The sequence below is a fragment of the Oncorhynchus gorbuscha genome, linkage group LG15, assembly GCF_021184085.1.
Source record: "Oncorhynchus gorbuscha isolate QuinsamMale2020 ecotype Even-year linkage group LG15, OgorEven_v1.0, whole genome shotgun sequence".
Classification (NCBI taxonomy): domain Eukaryota; kingdom Metazoa; phylum Chordata; class Actinopteri; order Salmoniformes; family Salmonidae; genus Oncorhynchus; species Oncorhynchus gorbuscha.
The window spans coordinates 49,048,048-49,071,127 of record NC_060187.1 but is presented as its reverse complement, the minus strand read 5'-3'; the positions used below and the strand labels follow the sequence as shown (position 1 = coordinate 49,071,127).

Here is a 23,080-nt window from a genome sequence, read left to right as displayed (position 1 = left end):
TGACCTCTTTGTGTTAGTGCAGAACTGTCCAAACCTGTTCCTGGAGAGCTACCGTCCTGTAGTTTTTCACTCCAACCCTAAATTAGCGCACCATTTTCTTATAATTAGCTGGTTGATCAGCTGCATCAGGTTTGTTACAACTGGAGCTAGAGCGAACACTCTCTAACACTCATCAGTGGAACAAGGAGGAGGGACCCATGGAGGAAATGGGTCCCTCCCACCAGGAAATATGAGTGGTTGAAAATAATCGACAGACATATTACTAGACAGCACAGAGGAAGCTATTAACTGTGTGCATTTCTGAAATCAAACATGTTTACCTCTATCTTTCTTGTTCTGTCTCTCTCCCTCTCCCTCTCTCTATTTTTCTCTCTCAATGACTCATCCTCGTTCTCACTGCCTATCTCAGTCCTTTCTTCACCTCAGCTTTTGTTGAACTCAACTGCCATTTGCCAGTGTGTGAATACCATGGAGAAATCCACAAGTGGAGAGAAAGAGTGAGAGGAAGAAAGAGAGAGAGAGAGAGCAAGAGGAAGGTGTGTAAGTGAGGGAGAGGCAGAGAGAGAGAAAAGAGAGAGAGAGAGAGAGAGAGAGAGAGAGAGAGAGAGAGAGAGAGAGAGAGAGAGAGAGAGAGAGAGAGAGAGAGAGAGAGAGAGAGAGAGAGGAAGACGAGTAAGTGAGTGAGAGAGAGAACAGTCAGCTTTCCACACCTCTATGAGAGGAGAACTGTTTTGTGAGTGATGAGTGAAGCCAGGGGCTGTTTCTCTCCAGACCTTTGGCTAACTGGCTGGCTGGTTGGCTGTGTCTTTCTTATTTGGTGCAGGGGGAATATTGGACTGAGGGAGCCACGGCACTCTGTTTACACATGGGTTCACGAGGTCAGCACAACGCCGCTGCTGCAGAGCAAATACAGCACTGCTCACCACTGACACTGACTGAGGCATTATGGGGGATTCTACTCTCACACTGACAGACGAGAGTGAGGTCAGCCTGTGCATGGTTAGACCTGCCCGTTCTGGTTCTTGCACTGTGTACCCACATGAAAAGGTACTACAGTTTACTCTAGAACACTACAGTACTTACTATAGAATTATGTAGTATACTGTAGAATACTTTACTTCACATTGTAGTATACCTCGACCAAATCCCCCACTGCTATGTTAAAGATAATAAAACAAAACACTATATTAAATACTACAGTAATGTCTGCAAAAACACTACAGTAAATACTACAATATACTACAGTCCACAAAAATGCTACAGTAATTACTATAGTATATAACTACAGTAATTTTTACTACATGATTTAGACTATAGTGAACTGTAAAAACTACAGTATAGTACAGTCATGTCCGCAAAAAAACAGTAAATACTACAGTAAAGTCTACTATAGTATTTAACGACAGTATACTATAGTATTTTTCATGTGGGTATGTGAGAATGAGACAGGTTTGAATGTAAATATAAACTGTTTAACCATGCACATGCATGTACACTCATAAACTGTGAAAACACATCCCGAAACACCAAGACAAGTACGACACCAACACAAGGACATAGCTAGAGCTTGGAGACAACACCAATGGAAAGGGCTCGATGAAAACAACATGGCTGCCTCAGAGAGCATGGCTCTACCGAGCAGTGTTTACACTGTGGCCCGACCCAGGCAGAGAATGGATTCAGCCAACACAGCACTGTGCTCTCAACCAGGGCTAATTGAGGCTGGCAAGTCTGAGCCGCAGACCATTCGCTCTGCCTGTCTCAGGATTAGTAGGCCGGGCCCTCGAGCAACGCACAACTGGTCAGGCTTTGTTAATAAAATGCTAGATGATAGCATCTCCAAACTAGATTTTACCGTATAGGCTATACCCGCCATTGCCAACCATTTCTCTTTGTTTGTCCGTCAACTCGGGAAAAGATGTATGAAAATGTACTGCGGTGGCCTGAGAAAGTAGTTTTTTTTGTGCAGTGGTAAAGTTTAAGGTGGTTTGAATTCCAGGGACTCATTGCTAATGTGAGGTTAGGAGCCGTACAAAATGGTTGTCATTTGTGAAATTAACAGTTGGGTTGAATTGAATAACCGTTATGAATCCTGGCTGGTTCCCAAAATGGGATACGCACAACACAAAGCCCTTAACGAACAGACAAACAAACAAACTCATGTAACGCCTTGGAATGATTACAAATATTCCCCAAACAATAGGAATGATCCTCTTTTAAAATGCGACACACTGCTTCAGCTGGATCTGCATTACTGGTGGGGGGGGGGAAACATCTAAAAAAGAAAATACGCCTTTTGATTCCCAAATAGCATGAAATTATATACGCCGGAGGAATCAAATTCATTACCTCAAGACTTAAGGTTAATTTACATTTCTTTAAACACAGCTGTAAATAATTGGAGCGTTCATATTTGAATAATGCTAGTTTATTTCCAGGGTTGCACAGGGCAGCTGGCCTGGCACATTGGGGTGGCAGGGTAGCCTAGTGGTTAGAGTGTTAGACTAGTAACCGAAAGGTTGCAAGTTCAAATCCCCGAGCTGTCCCTGAACAGGCAGTTAACCCACTGTTCCTAGGCTGTCATTGAAAATAAGAATTTGTTATTAACTGACTTGCCTAGTTAAATAAAGGTAAAAAAAAAAAAAAAAAAAAAAACAGACTATCAAACGAGGCCATCATGCTAGCTGCCGCTAAAACAGAGCTGTCCAACCCAATGCTAGTAGTAAAGATGAACAGGCTAGAGGCCTCATGAGCACTGCTCTTTCACTTCTATCCATACTAAAGCCCACCCAATGGTAGGTAGTACTCCTTGTTCATTCAGGTGCATAGCCCTTAAAGAATTGCCCATTCGAGCCTAATCTAAGCACTAAGCAGTTAACCCCCACAATCACAATAAAATAACACCTATATAAAAGCTTGTGAAGGCCCCAACACCTTGTCAAGAAGATAAACAAATGATCCGAAAGATTTTAGGCAAAGTTAAGCATCCTGTGCATTCTTTGAATATTCAGCACGTTAGGACATTTTTGGATGGCTGTTATTCTTAATCTTCATTTCAAATGCCCTCATTGCAAAGAACACACACACACACTTTCTCACCCAGCCCCCACACACACACACAGATATCACCCCCCCACACACACACTCCTCCTCCCTTCCCCCAACCACACACACTTCAGCCCACTGGCCTCACCCACTGCCTCCTTCCCTCTGCTCCCAGTCTCTCCCACATTGAGTGCTGCTGCTGCTCCGGAGGGTCCAGATGTGGCACTTCTCTGTTCTCCACTTTCACAGTTAAACGAAAGCAGGTCATCAAGGGCCAAAGTATCATCTCCCTCAACATGCTGAATGCCGCTATTAATACTCCTGCTTGTGAGTGTTAAGACAGTGTTGGAGAATGGCCTGCTAGTGCTGACACCAGGAAACCATCTGTCTGCCTAGTTGCTAACTGTACGGTAGTGCTGACATCCCTAACAAAGTGCGGACGTCCATTTTTCTTCTGTGTCCCATAAGAGTAGGCTTTCATCTTTGTTTTTGCAAGCGTAACATGCAAATAAATCCACCAAAACTATGTTAAATGGAAGATTAGTGCGGAATTGTAATTTCAATCAATATACAGTGGATAAAGTATGTTATATGTGTAAGTTGATGTCAATGAGATTTGTCAATATTTAAAAACACAGGTAGCTAAAATATTGCCCAGACGGAAGCAGTGCATATCATTACATTTACATTTAAGTCATTTAGCAGACGCTCTTATCCAGAGCGACTTACAAATTGGTGCATTCACCTTATGACATCCAGTGGAACAGCCACTTTACAATAGTGCATCTAAATCTTTTAAGGGGGGAGGTGAGAAGGATTACTTTATCCTATCCTAGGTATTCCTTAAAGAGGTGAGGTTTCAGGTGTCTCCGGAAGGTGGTGATTGACTCCGCTATCCTGGCGTCGTGAGGGAGTTTGTTCCACCATTGGGGGGCCAGAGCAGCGAACAGTTTTGACTGGGCTGAGCGGGAACTGTACTTCCTCAGTGGTAGGGAGCGATAGTAAAAAGTGAATGCCCTCCAACCTAAACGATGGGTAAATGTAAGATCACGTGCGTAAATAGAAGATTTCCATCAGTGTTGAAAGTACGAAGATAATGACATTTGTCAGTAGTCAAAAACCGAGGTAATACCCAGAAGGAAGCAGTTGAATACTGGAGAGTTGGTGTCTGCCAACCTAGGGATATGAAACCCTGAGAGGAATGTGCAGGCAGGTAGACTGGACTACAGAGGGTAAACAACGCTCCTCAACATTAACCTGCTCTGACAGTTGGATGATGGTTCTCTCTCTTTTTGACACAGCTGTCAATACAGATGGATGGCCTGCGCAGACGGGGGAGAAATTTACCTGAGTGGTGGCACTCTGACCTCTTACTACAGACACACACATCTGATAGAGTGGAAATCATTGGACTGGTGGTTGACTAGTAGAGGTTGTTACTACTACTACTACTACTACTACTACTACTACTACTACTACTACTACTACTACTACTACTACTACCAATCTGCTAATAATATCACAGCAAATACTCAAATATTTAAAAAATGTAATAGTGTAGTAGTAGTACTTCTAGTAGGTTGAGAAGTAATGACTGTTGGGGTTTTGGCATTTCTAATTGTATAGTACCAGTACAGTAATACTGGTAGACATAGGCCTAATAGGAATCTCAGCTGTAAAGTTGGAGAGTGTTTACGCAATGTTTTTGAGGTAGAAAGTGCAATTGATTCTTATGGGGCCGAGAGAAATTCGAGCTGGAACAGAATTAGGCCACTATAACTGCCGTTTCTTCCCCCTCCCTCCAAGATGGATGAGGCCCGGGGCCATGCAAAGTTTAAGAGCCACTTACCTCTCGTTTGTTTTCAAAAGCCCTTTAGCTTCATATCTTCAGTTGTTTCAGTGGCGTTGTCTTCTCCTTTTTGCTCAAGTGTACCTTTAACCAGAGAGGAAGAAATGAAAGAGAAATGTTAATGAAAGGGACTGCCAAATGAACGGCCTCTTTGCGTGGAGAAACTTAGCGCCTAGATGATTTTCACTTTTTTCCCCCTGCCCTTCGGTGTTTGAATCGCAGGGCTCGAACGAGGCAAGGCTGATTGCTGGAGAACATTGCTGGAGTGTGAATATACATTAAATTCCACTTGCATTTAAAAATATATATATCTTCCATAATGAGGGCCTGGCCAGAGTGTGTTTATACGTGCGTGTACGTGCGTGTACGTGTCCATGTGTGTGCACATAGCCTGTATGTATGCGCGCGCGTGTGTACATTTGACTATGCATGCGTGCTTGGCAAGTTCATCTCTCTCTCTCTCTCCTATGTCACACACACCTCCACTCAATATTCTGTCAATACTCAGGCACCACAGTCTTGTGTGTGCTGTGGATGCTTCGCTCACCGGGGGGGAGATCCTCTTTATCTCATCATTAAAAAAGGCCCCAGGATCACTCTTATAAGACATTACAATGAATACTGTAGTAATATGATGTTGAAAAGGTGTATATTATATATGACAGCCTGACACCTTGTGTGTTCCAGGGCAGCCGCGGTTGCATTATGACTGAGCAACACTGAGCGGAAAGGACTTTCTCCTCCCTCGATTTCTCTTACACCGCCCTTTGTCCCCTCCCTCCCTCATTCTCTTCCTTGTTCTCTCAGCTCAGTTCATAGACAGGCCCCCCAGCAACCCCATTGTTACCACGACAACCAGCCAGCAGGGAGACATGATTCCTCATCCTGACGGGCCGCTTGAATTCTAGCCTGGCCAATCATAACAGCTAAAAGGGGTTGTGCCTAGTCCCCAGTGGAGCTGGGCTGGGGCACAGAGAGGAGGACGCAGAGGGGGGTATGTACTGTGTGTGTGTGTGTGTGTGTGTGTGTGTGTGTGTGTGTGTGTGTGTGTGTGTGTGTGTGTGTGTGTGTGTGTGTGTGTGTGTGTGTGTGTGTGTGTGTGTGTGTGTGTGTGTGTGTGTGTGTGTGTGTGTGTGTGTGTGTGTGTGTGTGTGTGTGTGTGTGTGTGTGTGTGAGAGAGAGCGATAAAGAGAGCAAGAGAGAGACAAATAGAGAGAGAATGAGAGAGTAACTGTGTGTGAAAGAGTGTGTGTCTGTGTGTGTATATGTGTCTGTGTACACATGTGTGCATGGAGGGGGTTTGGCAATCTGGGCTCCAGTGTGTCCTTCCCTTCGCAGCTAATCTGCTGCCAAGAGGAGCGCAAAGGGAATTTGTTTAATGTACGGCATTTCTTCTCTGCACACGGTGTTGCACTACTGCTACCCCCCTCTCTTATGTTACAGGCTAACAATGCACAAAGGCTAACGCTAGGCTAACGCTATGGCTGAAGCACTGCTGTATCCGCACATTTTGGTATGAAACGAGGGCGAGGCCGCATCTCCACCCATGAGGAATGAGCTCTCCGGTTTGTTTTCTCATGACCCTGCAACATATTGGCATGAAGTTTAGTCACCGCTGAGACAGATGGCCAAGCATCATGGTGCACAGTAAATTGGGAGATGGTGGAACGCGGATGAAAAGACATCTCAGTAGAGCCTGCATCCTGTGATTTTCTCACTCTGTTTTTCTTTCTTTCTCCAGTACTGTGACAGGATTGGTGTAGTGAGGCAAAGGCGTTTGAGTCCTTTTGGGTGGGTTCTGTAGCTCAGTTGGTAGAGCATGGCGCTTGTAACGCCAGGGTAGTGGGTTCGATCCCCGGGACCACCCATACGTAGAATGTATGCACACATGACTGTAAGTCGCTTTGGATAAAAGCGTCTGCTAAATGGCATATATTATTATTATTATTATTATTATTTTGTAGCTCAGTTGGTAGAGCATGGCGCTTGTAACACCAGTGTAGTGGGCTTGATTCCCGGGACGACTCATATGTAAAGTGTGTCTGCTGAATGGCATGTATTATATAATTATATACAATGAGTGTACAAAACATTAAGAACACAGTCCTAATATTCAGTTGCCCTCAGAACAGCCTCAATTCGTCAGGGCATGGACTCTACAAGGTGCCGAAAGTGTGCCACAGGGATGTTGGCCCATGTCGACTCCAATGCTTCCCACAGTTGTGTCAAGTTGGTTGGATGTTCTTCTGGTGGTGGAACATTCTTGATACACACGGGAGACTGTTGAAAAACCCAGCAGTGTTGCAGCTCTTGACACGAAGGTACGTGCCATTCACCCTCTGAATGGCACACACACACAATCAATGTCTCAATTGTCTTCAGGCTTAAAAATCCTTCTTTAACCCGTCTCCTCCCCTTCATCGATACTGATTGAAGTGGCTTTAACAAGTGATATCAATAAGGGATCATAGATTTCACCTGGATTCACCTGGTCAGTCTATGTCATGGAAAGAGCAGGTCTCCAGAATATGTTGTACACTGTGTATATTATCAGATTTAGCACATGGGCCAAAATACAAAAACCACAAATGTCTGACCTATTCAAGGAATGTGTCTCTGTCAACAAGTGTTGTACTTGTAAAGTAAAAAACCCACCTTTACTAGTGGGTTGAATATATTGGACGAATGAAATAGCACCACCAGCTTAAGCCTAGGTGTCTGCATTCTGCACTGTATTTGGTGTTTCGGTGGGTGTATGCCCCCTGTCTCTCCAAATGAGGTTCCTCCACCACACACACGCACGCACGCACGCACACACACACACACACACACACACACACACACACACACACACACACACACACACACACACACACACACACACACACACACACACACACACACACACACACACACACACACACACACACACACACACACACACACACACCGAAAGTCTTTGACTGGAAAAGGACATAACCATAGCAACCTCCTTTCACCCCCCACTCCCCGGTCTCACCACACCTGTCACCTTGTGTGACCCTGTCGTCCCCCGCCCCGCCCCCTCCCCCTCTCCCCTCTCCAACCCCCCCTCCCTTCTTCAATGTTCTGAGGGCATAAAGTGATTGTTGTGACCCACAGCAATTAAACCTGGGCCTCTGCCACGGATCCTGGGGGTTAGGGAAGGGGGTAGGAGGGGTGGGGTGGGGGGTGGGGGGGGGAGCTCACCTAAGCTCCTCTAATATATTGGACAGATAGAGGATCTGTGCTCTTGGCAGTCGTCCACTGTCTACCGGCGGGCGGAAGGTCAGTCACTCACTCATCCCCTTTCTCTTTTTATTTCGATATATAGGTGAAATGCCGTTATCGAAAATTAAATAGAAACAACACCCTATTAATGCAAACAGTAAATATTACATGGTTTAGGAGATACATCAGCGGTGTAATCCTGTTTAGTAAAATGAGATGAAAAAGAGAAAAAACATTTCATGCAGATTGTAGATGATAATTCAATGGCATTGGAAGAATGGAGCGCTGAGGAGTCCGCCAAGGCTTTCGAGCATGAGATGATGAACTACAGGGCTTTCAGAAAGTACAGCATTCACACCCCTTGACTTTTTGCACATTTTGTTGTGTTGTAGCCTGAATTTGAAGTGGATTACATTGAGATTTTAAGTCACTGGTTTACACACAATACCCCATAATGTCAAAGTGGAATTCTGTTTTTAGAATTGTGTAAAATGTGGAAAAAAATGATCATCTAAAATGTCTTGTGTCAATAAGTATTGAGTAAATAAAAAAAAATAATGTAACGAGTAAAAATGTACAAGTCACAAAATACGTTTTATGGGCTAACTCTGTGTGAAATAATAGTGTTTAATGTGATTTTTGAATGACTACCTCATCTCTGTACCCCACACATACAATTATCTGTAAGGTCCCTCAGTCGAGCAGGGAATATCAAACGATTCAACCAGAAACAACAGGGAGGTTTTCCAATGCCTCGCAAAGAAGGGCACCTAACGGTAGAAAAACAGACACTGAATATCCCTTTGAGCATGTGAAGTTATTAATTACACTTTGGATGGTGTATCAATACACCCAGTCACTAAAAAGATACAGGTGTCAGAGAGGAAGGAAACCGTTCAGGGATTTCACCATGAGGCCAATGGTGACTTTAAAACAGTTACAGAGTTTAATGGCTGTGATAGGAGAAAACTGAGGATGGATTAACAACATTGTAGTTAGTCCACAATACTAACCAACATGACAGAGTGAAAAGAAGGAAGCCTGTAGAGAACAAAATTATTCCAAAAACATGCATCCTGTTTGCAGGAAGACACTAAAGTAAAACTGCAAAAGGTGTGGCAAAGAAATTAACTTCATGTCCTGAATACAAATCCAATACAACACACCACTGAGTACCACCCTTCATATTTCCAAGCGTGGTGGTGGCTGCGTCATGATATGGGTATACTTGTCACCAGCAAGGACTGGGGGGGGGGGGGGGGGATAAATGGAATAGTGCTAAGCACAGGCAAAATCCTAGAGGAAAACCTGGTTCAGTCTGCTTTCCAACAGACACTGGGAGACAAATTCACCTTTCATCAGGACAATAACCTGAAACTCAGGGCCAAATATGCACCGGATTAAATGTTCCTGAGTGGCCTAGTTACAGTTTTGACTTAAATTTAAATAAATACATATGCATTTCTAAAAACGTGTTTCCACTTTGTCATTTGGGGTGTCGTGTGCAGATGGATGCAAACAAAAATCTATTCCATCCATTTTGAATTCAGGCTGTAACATTAGCCCGGTTCCTCTCTAGGTTTCTTCCTAGGTTTTGGCCTTTCTAGGGAGTTTTTCCTAGCCACCATGCTTTTACACCTGCATTGTTTGCTGTTTGGGGTTTTAGGCTGGGTTTCTGTACAGCACTTTGAGATATCAGCTGATGTACGAAGGGCTATATAAATAAATTTGATTTGATTTGATTTGAACATAATAAGTCAATGGGTATGAATACCTTCTGAAGGCACTGTATCTTACAGTTGACCAAGAATGAAAAGTCTGTTTTTGTACTTTAAATGGGGAGCTACGTCCAAAATAACACTCTAGCAAGTCCGTCATACAGGTTCCGAAAAGTGATTAACATGTATAATCTGTTACACTTTACAATGAGGCTATATTTTTTATATTTTTTAAATATTTTTTTTAGTTCACCTTTATTTAACCAGGTAGGCTAGTTGAAAACAAGTTCTCATTTACAACTGCGACCTGGCCAAGATAAAGCATAGCAGTGTGAACAGACAGCAACACAGAGTTACACATGGAGTAAACAATAAACAAGTCAATAACACAGTAGATTTCTTTTTTTCCTTTTTTAAATACATTTCCCCCCCCCCAAAAAAGAGTCTCTATACATTGTGTGCAAAAGGCATGAAGAGGTAGACAAATAATTACAATTTAGCAGATTAACACTTGAGTGATAAATGATTAGATGGTCATGTGCAGGTAGAGATACTAACGTGCAAAAGAGCAGAAAAGTAAATAAATAAAAACAGTATGGGGATGAGGTAGGTAAATTGGGTGGGCTATTTACCGATGGACTATGTACAGCTGCAGCGATCGGTTAGCTGCTCAGATAGCAGATGTTTAAAGTTGGTGAGGGAGATAAAAGTCTCCAACTTCAACAATTTTTGCAATTCCTTCCAGTCACAGGCAGCAGAGAACTGGAAGGAAAGGTGGCCAAATGAGGTGTTGGCTTTAGGGATAATCAGTGAGATACACCTGCTGGAGCGCGTGCTACGGATGGGTGTTGCCATCGTGACCAGTGAACTGAGATAAGGCGGAGCTTTACCTAGCATGGACTTGGAGATGACCTGGAGCCAGTGGGTCTGGCAACGAATATGTAGCAAGGGCCAGCCGACTAGAGCATACAGGTTGCAGTGGTGGGTGGTATAAAGTGCTTTAGTGACAAAACGGATGGCACTGTGATAAACTGCATCCAGTTTGCTGAGTAGAGTATTGGAAGCCATTTTGTAGATGACATCGCCGAAGTCGAGGATCGGTAGGATAGTCAGTTTTACTAGGGTAAGTTTGGTGGCGTGAGTGAAGGAGGCTTTGTTGCAAAATAGAAAGCCGATTCTAGATTTGATTTTGGATTGGAGATGTTTGATATGAGTCTGGAAGGAGAGTTTACAGTCTTTGATATTAATAAGCATTAGTTGATGTGACCTTGTTGTAAAGTCGTACCATACTTTCATTTGTTTATCATAAATTATTTTCCAGACACTCGTGGATATTTTGCAACCAGTTAGGAAGGCTGTTTGGAAGGAGCGTGTTGAATTACCTCATGACTTATTTAAATGATGCCATGGCTTCGTCTGAAATGCCACCTGTTGTTCAAAGTGGTCCCCCCCCCCTGTTCAACAAATGGGCAGTTCTGTTTCAGGATCCATCCAGCATCCATGCACTAAAACAAATAGCTGGGCCATCAGTTGGGGTCAGGTTCAATGTCATTTCATCCTCCACCCCACCGCCTCCATATCCTCATATACAGATTGCCCTTCTAGCGAATCCCATTATAAGCAACAGAAGGCCTGAACAATCACACAGCCCTGTATGTTTTTCTGTGGAACATCTCCCACAGACTGACGAGCCACTCCACGGCAGCCACTCTGATTCAAGTTTCATCAGGGGGTCTGTTTCGCGCCGATAAACGCAACAGTGCCCATTATGTTAGCTGGCTCTCAGCGAATTCCCAAACAATAATTACTGCTGTGTCTGTCTGTCTGCCGTAGTTGGCCTCAGCATTTCCCCTTCTCCTGTAGATGCTTCTGGGGAGTGGTGGGAATTGGGGTGGGAGTGGCGTTTCAATTAGAGGACCTGCCCGTCTAAAGCCTCGGCAGTTTTCCCCCCTGTTCACTAAATCACAATCACAACGCCAGACAGACTAGAGTTAGATATTCCTAATATCACAATAATTCATGTTATTGGATCTGGTGGTGATGTATATCACAATGCTAAAATATCCCCGAAGTAGCCTCCTACCTAGGAGGAGTCTGCTCCCCTGAATGACTGTGTTAACTGGGGTTTGTATAAATCATAAAACAATTTCAAACACATTTGTAAGCCTTCAAATGTCATCAAACTCAACTTTTTTATTTTTCAGTGATGACGACATTGATGTCTCCATGGTGGGGTATGCAAAATGGATCAACTTTGATCACCTCAATCTCCTGAATGTTTTGGTATTCAGGTCCAAAAAGTCACTTTCTGACCACTTCTACCATAGGCAAACACGTATGGAAGGTTTCCTTCAAATCAAAATGGGATGCAGTCAGAAAGTGATTGAAATCATATGGAACGATCTGTCGAGTAAATCTGCTGATGCCCTTCAGTGAGAGGCTGGTGACATTCGATTGGAAGCATTATTTGGTCACAGATGTGTCCCTCGGCCAGGGGGACTGGACACAGCAGAGGATTAATTACTATAAATCATCTCTCTCTCTCTCTCTCTCTCTCTCTCTCTCTCTCTCTCTCTCTCTCTCTGACACACACACACACACACACACACACACACACACACACACACACACACACACACACACACACACACACACACACACACACACACACACACACACACACACACACACACACACACACACACACACACACACACACACACACACGTTTATGACTGCTCAGACTGTTGGGTCCAGCTTGCGGCATTCTCTTTATCCATTTATCCTATCCATCTCCATCTATCTCTCTCCATTTACGTCATCTCTCTCCCTTCCTCTTTTTCTCTCATATTGTGGAAGAAGTGTTGTATGGCTGTACTGTAGCCTATGTTAAAGGTATCCCATATTTCTCTGAGGAAAGCCAAGATATCACTATGTCTTCACATCGGCCCATAAATCTCAAGATTAGCTGTTTGTTAAAAACAATGGCGCCCATCAAATGGGATCGAGGGGACCAAGAAACAAGCCTGTAAATTTGCCCTGTGGATGAAATTGGGACATAAGTCACTCATATTTAATAGATGCTTGCAAATATTGACAGTTAGTTGAACATTCCAGAAAACCTCTGTCTAAGACCAGTGGAAAGTCCCATTTCCAAAAGTTATTTGTCATCTTCTCACATGTGACGACTCGGCAAATAATTCAATGAATAAACAAATCGCTTTGGAGAAATATAATCAGTGCTTAGTACGCCCGTCGTCATTGAGGGAGGGGGTAGGGCTGGTGTGGCATGGCAATTGGCAGCAGGGGGTAGTGGGTGGGTTCTGGGAAGGGGAGGGGCGGGGCGGGGTGGGGTGGCGATGGGAGGGGGGGGGGGGTGAAGTAGTTTAGTTTATTATTACTATTATCTACTGTTGCCGTATTTGTGTGGCATGGAATTCCGAAGCTTCCGAGAGCTTTGACCTCCCCAGCCCTGGACCAGGGCTTTGCAAAGCCTGGATCATCCCCTCTAATCCGCACTCATTAAGGATGAGCTGCATGATAGCGCACCACCACCCTCCACACCCATCCACATTCTAACCAGCCTCCCCACTGTGGATAAGTGGCGGCTTTTATGGCAAATGTTAGAAATTACCGCAGGCCATTGCATGTGCGCAACTGCTGGCTCAGTAAATAAAGCACCCACACACATCAGCATTAATAGGGACTATAGTGATTGGAGTGACAAACTGTGTGTGTGTTTGGGGGGGTGGATGTTTTGTCGATCAAGGGAAGTTTACTGTAAGTTGTGCACTGCACTGTATTCACAGGAAATCAGTTGATTTAAGAGATGAGAAGTTGAGACTTAGAGTTCTAGGTTCATTGGGTTGAGACAGCTTGTAGTAAGTATGCAGTAGGCCAATCTGACACTCGGGATGTCCATTTTTACCCACTTAAAATGTGCTTCCTTCTATAAATACTTTAGGTAGGTCCATAAGAGGAGCAGGTATTATATTGGCCAAAACATGGAACGTAAAATATTTTTGGGGATGTTATATTAGAGATATTGGACTTCATATACATTCCAAATGGCCTCTCCTCTCCGCCAAGCCTACACATGAAGCCCTGGGGTGAACAACAGCTGGGAGTTTAGATAAATGACATCTACACTATCCTCCAAAGATGTGATCTCGGTTCCAGAGCAGCAAATTAAAAATGTAAACCCATTTAGCAAGGTGGCCCAGAGTAACTTCAAGCAGTGTGGTCGGGAGGGGAGGGATGCGCGATATTCCATCAGCGTCGTGTCACGCCGACCCTCTGAGTAATGACACCAGTCGCCAGACTCGCCGCTACTCAGCGAGAGGCCCATCCACAAGAGGAAAATGTGCCACAATATACTCCAGCCGTAATTGATCTTAGTGCCGTCTTTATTTTTAAACCCCCTTTCCTTTCCGTCGTCTTCTTGAAATGTCTGGCGAATTTCAATAAAGTGCCACCACTGGGCCCTATTACTCGGACAGAAACGAGGCAGTGCTCCTGACTTAATTGTTCTCCTGTCTGCCTGGAGGAGAGAGGAGATTTTAGACGGTCCCTTTGGAGAGTGCCATGTTTCAAAATGCACAGCCTCACCGAGATAGGAGTAAAAGCACAAGGACAAGGGGTAAAATGAAGATAGAAGGGATAGAAGGAAGAAGGGGATCGGTCATGACAAAGAGAACTATCATAAGTCCTGAGCTAAAGCTGAGGCCAACCAAGCAAAATGCAGCCACATACACATATTCATTCAAAGAGTCCACCAAAAAGTTCTGATACAACCTCGGCAAATCAATTAATTCACATTAAAATCCACCATAAACAAATGGAATAACATTCTTAAATGTCAAGACAAAATACATAATAAGTAATAAGGTTTTGAAGTGTCTTTCCTCCAGTATATCTAGGGACATATAAAAAAGCTAAGGACATATAGTTTTTTTTGGGGGACACAAAACTACATCCATACTTCCATTCATTTTTTTTTTTACCAGTACTGGTTACTTTCAGACGAGTCCCGTGGGGCTTGAGGGGGTCATAGGGCAAGATGGAGAACACCATCATGTTTTTGAGACTCATTTTTCTATATAGTGGGTCATATTAGTTTGTCAAGCTGGTCGGACGCTACAGAAGTTTTTGTGAGACAAACACCACTGCAGCTCGGCTACCTTCCACCGCAGATGCTGAAGGCCGACATAAGCAGATGCCTTGAATTGAGACGCCCCATTCCCCATGCAAAAAGACAGATTAAAAATAAAAAAATAAAAAGCCAGATCACTTGCTTAAACTGACAGATTTTTACAGGGATTTTAAAAAATCTTGTTGCATAGATTGACGCATTGGTGCGACACACAGCCTATGTGTCACTTTCCCTTACTTCAGAAACAGGCTCCTGGCAAACAGTTGTTGCAAATATTTGGCCAATTGGCTGCACACTGTTGTGACAAATTTGCGACGATTGTGAAGTTGTCACGGTCGTCCTCCTCTTCATCTGAAGAGGAGAGGCGAGAAGGATCGGAGGACCAAAATGCGGCGTGTTAGGTGTTCATCATTAATTTTAATAAAGAAAACACTGAACACTGAAAAACTATAAAAAAATAAAATAAACCAAATAACAACCGTGACGCTAATGTGAACTGTGCTGAAACAAGCAATCAACATAGACAATCACCCACAAACAAACAGTGCAACTCAGGCTACCTAAGTATGATTCTCAATCAGAGACAACTAATGACACCTGCCTCTGATTGAGAACCATACTAGGCCGAAACATAGAAATCCCCAAATCATAGAAAATCAAACATAGACTGCCCACCCCAACTCACGCCCTGACCATACTAAAATATGAATACAAAACAAAGGAAATAAAGGTCAGAACGTGACAGAAGTTCTGGCAAACAATTCTGGGAAACTTGTGGTGAACATTCTACTGTTTGCTGTAAATTTGCTGCAAAATCATTATGAATATGCAAATTGGAGTCAATAAGTATTCAACCCATTTGTCATGGCAAGCCTAAATAAGTTAACAAACTACATAATAAGTTGCATGGACTCATTCTGTGTTCAATAATAGTGGTTAACATGATTTTTTTTACCTCCTCTCTGTACCCCATAAATACAATTATCTGTAGGGATCCTCAGTAGAGCAGTGAATTTCAAACACAGATTCAACCACAAAGACCAAGGAGGTTTTTCAATGCCTTGCAAAGAAGGGCACAGATTAGTACATGTGATTTAAAAAAAAAATGAATCTCCCTTTGAGCATGGTGAAGTATTAATTAGGCTTTGGATGGTGTATCAATATACCCAGTCACTGCAAAGATAAAGGCTTCCTTCTTAACTCCTTTGCTGGAGAGGAAGGGAACTGCTCAGGGATTTCACTAATAGGCCAATGGTGATTTTAAAACAGTTACAGAGTTTAATGGTTGTGATATGAGAAAACTGAGAATGGATCAACACCTTTGAAATGACTCCAAAATACAAACCTAAATGACAGAGTGAAAAGAAGAAAGCCTGTGCATCCTGTTCAAATACAAAGTAATACTGCCAGAAATGTGTTAAAGAAATGTAGTTTTTGAAAATCCAACACAACACATCACTGAGTACCTTTCTTCATATTTTCAAGCATTATGGTGACTACCTCATGTTATGGGTATGTGTGCTTGTCATTGGCAAGGACTAGGGAGTTTTTTAGGATAAAAAGAAACGTAATACAGCTACGCACAGGCAAAATCCTAAAGAAAACCCTGCTTCAGTCTTCTTTACAACAGACAGGACAACAGGACAATAACCTCAAACACAAGTACAAATCTACATTTGAGTTGCTTAGCCAAGGTGACATTGAATGTTCCTGAGTGGCCTAGTTACAGTTTTGACTTAAATCGGCTTGCAAATCTATGGCAAGGCTTAAACATGGCTTTATAGATATGATCAACAATTGACTTGACAGAGGTTGAAGAATTAAAAAAAGAATAATGGGCAAATATTGTTCAATCCAGGTGTGCAAAGCTCTTAGACACTTAGCCAAAAAAACACAGCTGTAATCGCTGCCAAAAGTGTTCCTAACATGTATTCTCAATGGGGTGATAACTTACATAATCAAGATATATTAGTTTTATCATTGACCTAAAATGACAGATCAATCCATTTTAATCCCACTTTGTAACACAACAAAATGTGGAAAAAGTCAAGGGGTGTGAATACTTTCTGAAGGCACTGAAGCTACTTCAACCAAATCACATATAACTTTAACTGAACCTGCCTCTCACAGCGAAAAAACCCAAATCATACTAAATTGACGAAATATACTAAACAACATATATTCAATGTCTTAACAGATAAATACACATCCAATACAGTTTTCTTAGTGATCTTATAATGAAAACGTTATGCCAAGTGCCACAATAAAAACCTTGAAATCATCAGCATGTAAATGAGAGAAAGAGAATGAACAACATTTATGTATTTAAAACCACAAAAACAAATCAACCCCAATTCAGGACTATAGCCTTTTTGAGCGAACTTTGGAGATGGTGGCCAAGGTTGGCCCTAGCCTTTTGGGGGCCGTAAGAGAGATATAGTTTGGGGGCTCTCCACCTCGCTGCAAAACATTTTAGTGGCCCAGAGGCGGATGCTGTGGATTGAGACACATTCAATGCAAAAAATATCTCTAGCTTAAACAAGCAGATTTTTTTGGGGGGGGTTAATTATGCTAATTTGATTCCCGTGGGAGCGTGTTAAAGCAATTCAAGTTCTAATTGTTACAAAGAAATAATGAATTGACTACAGTTATAAGAATAAAACATGCCTTTGCTTACCTTATCAAGCTTGAAGATGATACACTGTTATGAGTGAGTGTACCACAAGCATCAGGGTGTTGATGTATCCTTCCAACACCATGGGTGGGGAGGGGAAGGGTATTTTACTTTGCCTAGTTTTTCTTTGATGTCAAGTTAGCACATATTGTTGCTACCTTAGCTGTTGAGCTGGCTAACATGCTACTGAACAGTGATGGTAGCATACTGACATGCACATAGGTATTAAGTCAGCAACGTCTTCACCTAAAAATATAGGTGTTTAAAATATCAAGCAAATCATTGATTAGCCAGCTAGCTATCACTTTAAATGTGCAAAAACACAGGTAGAAACTGAAATATCCCCGCACTCAACTGGCGGACTGTGGCCTAAATCCAGACCCTCACCTCACCTCCTCCCTGTAGGCTGTCTCGTCATTCTTGGTAATCAGGCCTACTACTGTTGTGTCGTCTGCAAACTTGATGATTGAGTTGGAGGGGTGCGTGGCCAGGGAGTACAGGAGGTGGCCCAGCACACACCCATGTGGGGCCCCTGTGTTGAGGATCAGCGAAGTGGAGGTGTTGTTTCCTACCTTCACCACCTAGGGGGCGGCCCGTCAGGAAGTCCAAGACTAATGTGTTGACCAGACTTTCTCAAATAGTACTTGAGTAACCCTGTGATATAGCAACAAAATGTGTTTCACTCTATCCCATAAAACATTACTTTGGTAGGTAGCTAGATCACTTGGTTTCCATTTGCAACTGATTTTCTGGTCTTGGAACTCATGTGTTCACCAGAAACAACTTCTGGTAAACTGTTTTCTACAAGCAATAAATATTGTTGCCACAGATTCAAACAGAATCTCAAGATAATATTTACCAGAAAAAAACTGTGGTGTTCTGTTTGCCACTAGTGGTAATAAATATTATTGTTGCCAAAAGTTTGTTGCAAATTCATCACTACTGGCAAACATTTGAAACTTCTGGCAACATTTTGTGGCACACTATTTAGTTTTCAGCAACTTTGCAACAAACTTGCGGGAAGTTTGCAGTAACAAATTCATTTTGGTAATGGTTTCCAGATGAAGAAAGAAAAAGCTAATTAATCTGAAACTCATTACAAAAACGTCTTCCGTTCATTACCTCAATGTTATAAATAAATGAGATGGGGAGGGTTGCAGGAGTTTAATAGAGCCAACCTGACAATGAACCCCGAAAAAGTGTTTTGTCGCTTGAATTTCATTACCAGTTTTATTCATCCTCTCTACTCTACCGATAAATAAGAATGCCTTCAATTGTATGTCATGTTTGTCATTTATTATCATGTCTTGTCCCTGTGCTCCCCATGCTATTCGTTTCCCTCTGCTGGTCTTATTTGGTTCTTTCCCTCCTTCTATCCCTCTCTCTCCCCCTCCCTCTCTCACTCTCTCGCTCTCTCTTCTCTCTATCGTTCCGTTCCTGCTCCCAGCTGTTCCTATTCCCCTAATCATCATTTAGTCTTCCCACACCTGTTCCCGATCCTTTCCCCTGATTAGAGTCCCTATTTATTCCTTTGTGATCCGTTCCTGTCCCGTCGGTTCCTTGTATTGTATTCACCATGCTGTGATTGCGTTTCGCCCTGTCCTGTCGTGTTTTTGCTGTGATTGTGTATCGCCCTGTCCTGTCGTGTTTTTTTGCCTTCATCAGATGCTGCGTGTGAGCAGGTGTCTCTGTCGACTACGGCCTGCGCCTACCCGAAGCGACCTGCAGTCTGTGGCCGCTTCTCCAGTTATTTCCCCTCTACAAGTCTAGAGGATTTCTGTTATTCCCTGTTTGGACTTAAATAAACTCTGTTTCTGTTAAGTCGCTTTTGGGTCCTCTTTCACCTGCATGATAGAAGGAACCGACCAAGGAATGGACCCAGCGACTTCAGACGCTCGTTACACTGCCGTCGAGATCCAAGGAGCCATGCTCGGCAGACACGAGCAGGAATTGTCTGCTGCTCGCCATGCCGTGGAGAACCTGGCCGCTCAGGTTTCCGACCTCTCTGGACAGTTCCAGAGTCTACGTCTCGTGCCACCTGTTACTTCCTGGCCTGCCGAGCCTCCAGAACCTAGGGTTAATAACCCACCTTGCTACTCCGGGCAGCCCACTGAGTGCCGCTCCTTTCTCACGCAGTGTGAGATTGTGTTCTCTCTCCAACCCAACACATACTCTAGAGAGAGAGCTCGGGTTGCTTACGTCATTTCACTCCTTACTGGCCGGGCTCGAGAATGGGGCACAGCTATCTGGGAGGCAAGGGCTGATTGCTCTAACAAGTTCCAGAACTTTAAAGAGGAGATGATTCGGGTTTTTGACCGTTCAGTTTTTGGTGGGGAGGCTTCTAGGGCCCTGGCTTCCTTATGCCAAGGTGAACGGTCCATAACGGATTATTCCATTGAGTTTCGCACTCTTGCTGCCTCTAGTGAGTGGAACGAGCCGGCGCTGCTCGCTCGTTTTCTGGAGGGACTCCACGCAGTGGTTAAGGATGAGATTCTCTCCCGGGAGGTTCCTTCAGATGTGGACTCTTTGATTGCTCTCGCCATCCGCATAGAACGACGGGTAGATCTTCGTCACCGGGCTCGTGGAAGAGAGCTCGCATCAACGGTGTTTCCCTGCTCCGCATCGCAACCATCTCCCTCCTCTGGCTTTGAGACTGAGCCCATGCAGCTGGGAGGGATTCGCATCTCGAATAAGGAGAGGGAACGGAGGATCACCAACCGCCTGTGCCTCTATTGCGGAGTTGCTGGACATTTTGTTAATTCATGTCCAGTAAAAGCCAGAGCTCATCTGTAAGCGGAGGGCTACAGGTGAGCGCAACTACTCAAGTCTCTCCATCAAAGTCCTGTACTACTTTGTCGGTCCACCTACGCTGGACCGGTTCGGGTGCTACATGTAGTGCCTTGATAGACTCTGGGGCTGAGGGTTGTTTCATGGACGAAGCATGGGTTCGGAAACATGACATTCCTTTCAGAGAGTTAGATAAGCCTACGCCCATGTTCGCCTTAGATGGTAGTCATCTTCCCAGTATCAGATTTGAGACACTACCTTTAACCCTCACAGTATCTGGTAACCACAGTGAGACTATTTCTTTTTTGATTTTCCGTTCACCGTTTACACCTGTTGTTTTGGGTCATCCCTGGCTAGTATGTCATAATCCTTCTATTAATTGGTCTAGTAATTCTATCCTATCCTGGAACGTTTCTTGTCATGTGAAGTGTTTAATGTCTGCCATCCCTCCCGTTTCTTCTGTCCCTACTTCTCAGGAGGAACCTGGCGATTTGACAGGAGTGCCGGAGGAGTATCATGATCTGCGCACGGTCTTCAGTCGGTCCCGAGCCAACTCCCTTCCTCCTCACCGGTCGTATGATTGTAGTATTGATCTCCTTCCGGGGACCACTCCTCCTCGAGGTAGACTATACTCTCTGTCGGCTCCCGAACGTAAGGCTCTCGAGGATTATTTGTCTGTGTCTCTTGACGCCGGTACCATAGTGCCTTCTTCTTCTCCGGCCGGGGCGGGGTTCTTTTTGTTAAGAAGAAGGACGGTACTCTGCGCCCTGCGTGGATTATCGAGGGCTGAATGACATAACGGTTAAGAATCGTTATCCGCTTCCCCTTATGTCATCAGCCTTCGAGATTCTGCAGGGAGCCAGGTGCTTTACTAAGTTGGACCTTCGTAACGCTTACCATCTCGTGCGCATCAGAGAGGGGGACGAGTGGAAAACGGCGTTTAACACTCCGTTAGGGCATTTTGAGTACCGGGTTCTGCCGTTCGGTCTCGCCAATGCGCCAGCTGTTTTTCAGGCATTAGTTAATGATGTTCTGAGAGACATGCTGAACATTTTTGTTTTTGTCTATCTTGACGATATCCTGATTTTTTCTCCGTCACTCGAGATTCATGTTCAGCACGTTCGACGTGTTCTACAGCGCCTTTTAGAGAATTGTCTCTACGTAAAGGCTGAGAAGTGCTCTTTTCATGTCTCCTCCGTTACTTTTCTCGGTTCCGTTATTTCCGCTGAAGGCATTCAGATGGATTCCGCTAAGGTCCAAGCTGTCAGTGATTGGCCCGTTCCAAGGTCACGTGTCGAGTTGCAGCGCTTTTAGGTTTCGCTAATTTCTATCGGCGTTTCATTCGTAATTTCGGTCAAGTTGCTGCCCCCTCACAGCTCTTACTTCTGTCAAGACGTGTTTTAAGTGGTCCGGTTCCGCCCAGGGAGCTTTTGATCTTCTAAAAGAACGTTTTACGTCCGCTCCTATCCTCGTTACTCCTGACGTCACTAGACAATTCATTGTCGAGGTTGACGCTTCAGAGGTAGGCGTGGGAGCCATTCTATCCCAGCGCTTCCAGTCTGACGATAAGGTTCATCCTTGCGCTTATTTTTCTCATCGCCTGTCGCCATCTGAGCGCAACTATGATGTGGGTAACCGTGAACTGCTCGCCATCCGCTTAGCCCTAGGCGAATGGCGACAGTGGTTGGAGGGGGCGACCGTTCCTTTTGTCGTTTGGACAGACCATAAGAACCTTGAGTACATCCGTTCTGCCAAACGACTTAATGCCCGTCAAGCTCGTTGGGCGTTGTTTTTCGCTCGTTTCGAGTTTGTGATTTCTTACCGTCCGGGTAGCAAGAACACCAAGCCTGATGCCTTATCCCGTCTGTTTAGTTCTTCTGTGGCTTCTACTGATCCCGAGGGGATTCTTCCTTATGGGCGTGTTGTCGGGTTAACAGTCTGGGGAATTGAAAGACAGGTTAAGCAAGCACTCACGCACACTGCGTCGCCGCGCGCTTGTCCTAGTAACCTCCTTTTCGTTCCTGTTTCCACTCGTCTGGCTGTTCTTCAGTGGGCTCACTCTGCCAAGTTAGCTGGTCATCCCGGTGTTCGAGGCACTCTTGCGTCTATTCGCCAGCGCTTTTGGTGGCCGACTCAGGAGCGTGACACGCGCCGTTTCGTGGCTGCTTGTTCGGACTGCGCGCAGACTAAGTCGGGTAACTCTCCTCCTGCCGGTCGTCTCAGACCGCTCCCCATTCCTTCTCGACCATGGTCTCACATTGCCTTAGACTTCATTACCGGTCTGCCTTTGTCTGCGGGGAAGACTGTGATTCTGACGGTTGTCGATAGGTTCTCTAAGGCGGCACATTTCATTCCCTCGCTAAACTTCCTTCCGCTAAGGAGACGGCACAAATCATTATTGAGAATGTATTCAGAATTCATGGCCTCCCGTTAGACGCCGTTTCAGACAGAGGCCCGCAATTCACGTCACAGTTTTGGAGGGAGTTCTGTCGTTTGATTGGTGCGTCCGTCAGTCTCTCTTCCGGGTTTCATCCCCAGTCTAACGGTCAAGCAGAGAGGGCCAATCAGACGATTGGTCGCATACTACGCAGCCTTTCTTTCAGAAA

At 44.3% G+C, this 23,080-nt stretch overlaps 1 protein-coding gene across 25 annotated transcripts in view; it reads right to left on the bottom strand.

Moving 5' to 3' along the window:
* The window catches only part of LOC123997434 (receptor-type tyrosine-protein phosphatase S-like), a 293,600-nt gene that overhangs the window by 234,321 nt on the left and 36,199 nt on the right, over nt 1–23,080 (bottom strand). Inside the window, exon 2 of one of the 25 annotated variants that reach the window (XM_046301666.1) lies at nt 4,895–4,978. The exons of the other annotated variants lie outside the window; for them this stretch is intronic. The gene's annotated coding sequence lies outside the window, so the exon portion shown is untranslated. The remainder of the gene's footprint in view (nt 1–4,894; nt 4,979–23,080) is intronic. 25 annotated transcript variants of the gene reach the window in all.